A 4,647-nucleotide genomic window follows, 5' to 3' on the forward strand; every position below is an offset into this window, starting at 1 on the left:
AATTATTATATTATGTATATGTAGAAATTTATATTTATAATATATCTATGATGAAATAATGTACTATTTTAATAAATATATATAATACTTACATATATAAAACATTTATATTTTTCATAATTACATACATAAGTATAATATAATTAGTATGTAAATAAATATTATAATATATTTATATTAAAATGCATAAATATATAATATTCAGTATATGTTACAATACATATTACATAATTATTAAATATTACATAATAATAGATGATATTAATAAATTAAATTTAAATACAAATATAGTTGTTGTAGTAATGTTATTTGTATCGTCAAATATCAATATTTGTATTCATAATATCACTTTATATCATATAAAGATGAAATTGGATGTATAAATTAGATTATTATTACTAATATTATTATTATCGATAAAATATTAATATTATCATAATTAGTATGGTATTATTATTATTATTATTATTATTATTATTATTATTATTATTATTATTATTATTATTATTATCATTTTTACAATTATTATTATCATTAATATTATATTTATCATTATTATTAATTTTATTAGTATTATTAGATATTAATAGTATTGTTATTATATATTATTATTATTAATTAAAAAAAACAGTAGGGATCTATATTATACGCTTGACCTCTGTATCCTTTATCTCTATTATTATTATTATTATTTTTTTTGTTTCTTTCCTGCTCCAAACTCGTGAACCTGTGTTGACATTTTCTCCATTTTTTATCAACCGATCTCTATTATTACAAAATGATTATGTATAATTGCAAACCAAATAAAAAGGAAATCCAATGGGATTAAAGAGCACAGCGATATTTTTTTTTTCTTCTTCTCTGCACGCTCCAATTTTTTTTCTTCTCTTAATTCAATTTCGAATAAAGTTTCAAAATCTAAAAATGCAGAAAGGTTAGAAATCTTTCTTTGAATCTATCTGCAAAATCTCAACTCTCAAATCTTTATATCGATCTTGAATTTTGAAGTCAAAGTTTAGTTTAAAAAAAGTCAACAATTGTTCTTGAGACAAATTCGCATTCGTGTATATGTTTCTGATCAAATTGACGATTCCAGTAGTTTTTATACATGTTTAGAAAACTATTTCGTGTTATAAACATTATCTATAATGTTATCTATTACGAAATCAATTTTTTTTGTTTTGTTCCAAGAACCGACGCTGCAGTAGGCCTTTAGTGTTTTTTTTTTTTTTTTTATTTTAGAACCCAAATTATTTTTTTTCTGTAATGTTTTGAAGCTTTAAAAGGAACCCTGATTTTTTTTTTTTTTTTTTTTTTTTTTGGTTATTGATGTTTTGTTGAATCCGTGAGACTTGTGGAGAAGAAGAGGAATAGAAGAAAAACAGTTTATATATAAAATTTAAATTCGATATTAGTACAGAGAATCAGAATTGGTGGGATGGTCGAGAGTGTTTGCGTGTGAGCATGTGGTCACGAGATCGAGTCCAGAGGACGGTAGTTTCTTTTTTTTTTTTTGAAACTCTTTTCATGTGAGGTAGTTTTCTTTTCTAATTTTATTATTGTTATTATATATTAATTATTATTAGTATTATTATTATTATTGTGATTGTTTTGATTGTTATTGTTATTGTTATTATTAGTATCATACTTGTTATCATATTTGAAAGTATTATAGACATTACTATTATTATTATGATAGGTATTAATAATATTATTATTAGTAATAAACTTATCATTTTAGTATTTTATCATCATTAGGATTATGATTATCATTATTATTATTATGAAGGAAATAAAAATATATTATTATCATCAATATTAGAATTTGTACCGGTTTATAAATAATAGTATCATCAGTACATTTACAATTAATAATATCATATTTATCAGTATCATCATTAATATTTACTAGTATTATTATGATTATCATTTATCATTTTATAAATATTAGAACCCTTATTATTAACATAAGTATGGTATTAGTATTAATATTATTTTAGAGTTATTATTATTAGTATCATTAACAGTTATCATTTTCATTTTTTTTGCTATTAATATTATCATTATTAATAAAATTATTATTATTATTAGTAAATCATTATTATCTAAATTATTATTTTAACAAATAAATCTTTTGTACACTATATATATACTTATGGTATATACTAGGATTGTATTAATAATTCACATAACAAACTAATAAAATTTCATAAATACAATACTAACCACAAATATATGTATATAAATATATTAATGTCACTATTTATATAAACGTAAATCATTATAGATATATATACATAAAATCGATATATATATATAAAATATAACTTAAAATATAATATAAGTATACGTTTTAAAATAAAGGTTAGAATAAATTCTACAAAACTATAATATATAAATAATACATATTAATAAATGAAATTTTGTAACTTACATTATACGTATTAATATATACACAATTGATATAGGTTCGTGAATCCGAGGCCAACCCTGCATTGTTCAATGACGTCATATGTATTTTTACTACAAAATACAGTATCGTGAGTTTCATTTGCCTTTTTACCCTTTATATTTTTGGGCTGAGAATACATGCGCAACTTTTATAACTGTTTTACGAAATTGACACAAGTACGTGAAACTACATTCTATGGTTGGATTATCGAAGTCGAATATGCCCCTTTTTATTAAGTCTGGTAATCTAAGAATTAGGGAACAGACACCCTAATTGACGCGAATCCTAAAGATAGATCTATCGGGCCCAACAAGCCCCATCCAAAGTACCGGATGTTTTAGTACTTCGAAATTTATATCATGTCCGAAGGAGGATCCCGGAATGATGGGGATATTCTTATATATGAATATTGTTAATGTCGGTTACCAGGTGTTCAATCCATATGAATGATATTTTTGTCTCTATGCATGGGACGTATGTTTATGAGAAATGGAAATCTGAAATCTTGTGGTCTATTAAAATGATGGAAACGATTGTTTAAGTTAAACTAATGAACTCACCAACCTTTTGGTTGACACTTTAAAGCATGTTTATTCTCAGGTACGAAAGAAATCTTCCGCTGTGTATTTGCTCATTTTATAGATATTACTTGGAGTCATTCATGGCATATTTCAAAAGACGTTGCATTCGAGTCGTCGAGTTCATCAAGATTATTATCAAGTCAATTATAGTTGGATATATTATGAAATGGTATGCATGCCTGTCAACTTTCGATGTAATGAAAGTTTGTCTTTTCAAAAACGAATGCAATGTTTGTAAAATGTATCATATAGAGGTCAAGTATCTCGCGATGTAATCAACTGTTGTGAATCGTTTATAATCGATATGGACTTCGTCCGGATGGATTAGGACGGGTCTTCACAGTTGGTATCAGAGCGGTGGTCTTAGCGAACCAGGTCTTGCATTAGTGAGTCTAACTGATAGTCGTTAGAATGCATTAATGAGTCTGGACTTCGACCGTGTTTGCATGTCAAAAGTTTTGCTTATCATTTAGTGTCGAAAAATTATTTGCTTACCATCCTTAAAGTCTAAGACACGTCTTACTGCCTTTATTGCATAGACAGTGTATAGTTAAATTCATATCTTAGCGTATCTGTTATTGTTACCTTTGCCTGACAGCTTCCGTAGATTCCTCCGTAGCTTATGGGATTTTAGTATTATATATGCATATGTAAATTATGTATTGCAGGGTACTAATCTACATCCTATAATCTATTTCTTATCGAAAATCCTTCATCTGATCGTACGAGATGAATCCCTCAACCAGTTCGAGTCCATCTGATTTCGATAGCTATTTCGATAGTTATTCCGACAGCTATTTCGATATGGATTTCCACTCGAGCTCCGAAAGCAGAGTAACCGGAATGAATCGATCAATTAGCCATCATCTATTCTGAATGAATTGGAGATGGGTTCGTAGTCGACTTAATCAATGGAAACGCGAAGAAGGCGATCATTTCCACTAACCAAATTCACCTCTTGACAATGGACCTAAAACGTTTACCGGCGAACCTGTTCGAGACACCATTTTCTCTCTCATTTCCAAAGTATCTCATCACGATCATATACTATCTCAGATTCTAAACCTCATTCATCCGCTCGTCCGAACCGACAATCATCCCGGTGTAATAGAAGAAGTTAACGAACTTCGCGCATAAGTTGTAGTCTTGGAAAATATGGTGCAAAACGTACCAGCTTCATCCAAATCACCGGCACCAACGGTACCACCAACAACCCAAATTTCAATATCACATGCCTCAACATCTCAATCTATACCTCGAGTATAATCATCATTCTACATGACATTCTACATCAGTTATCTTCGTTCGACATGGTGATTATGTAATCTCTAATGTTTTAGAGATTATTTATTCTAGTTCCAACTGAAAACTAAATGAGTTTAATATCATGTTAACTCATTAAATTCATGATTACATCTGAAGAAAATATATATGTATATATGTTTTCATAAAGATTGTAATTAAAAATTCTTTTGTACAAACTGTTAATAATAAAAATATTTTAACGGGTAGGTAATACCCGAGGAATATTTAAATTTCACATTAATAAGTTACACTGTATATTCTTCGAATCTGATTCAACAGTTATTCACTATCCTATTTACAACCACCGGG

This window comes from Rutidosis leptorrhynchoides, chromosome 9 (assembly GCF_046630445.1).
Source record: "Rutidosis leptorrhynchoides isolate AG116_Rl617_1_P2 chromosome 9, CSIRO_AGI_Rlap_v1, whole genome shotgun sequence".
NCBI classification, from domain to species: Eukaryota; Viridiplantae; Streptophyta; class Magnoliopsida; order Asterales; family Asteraceae; genus Rutidosis; species Rutidosis leptorrhynchoides.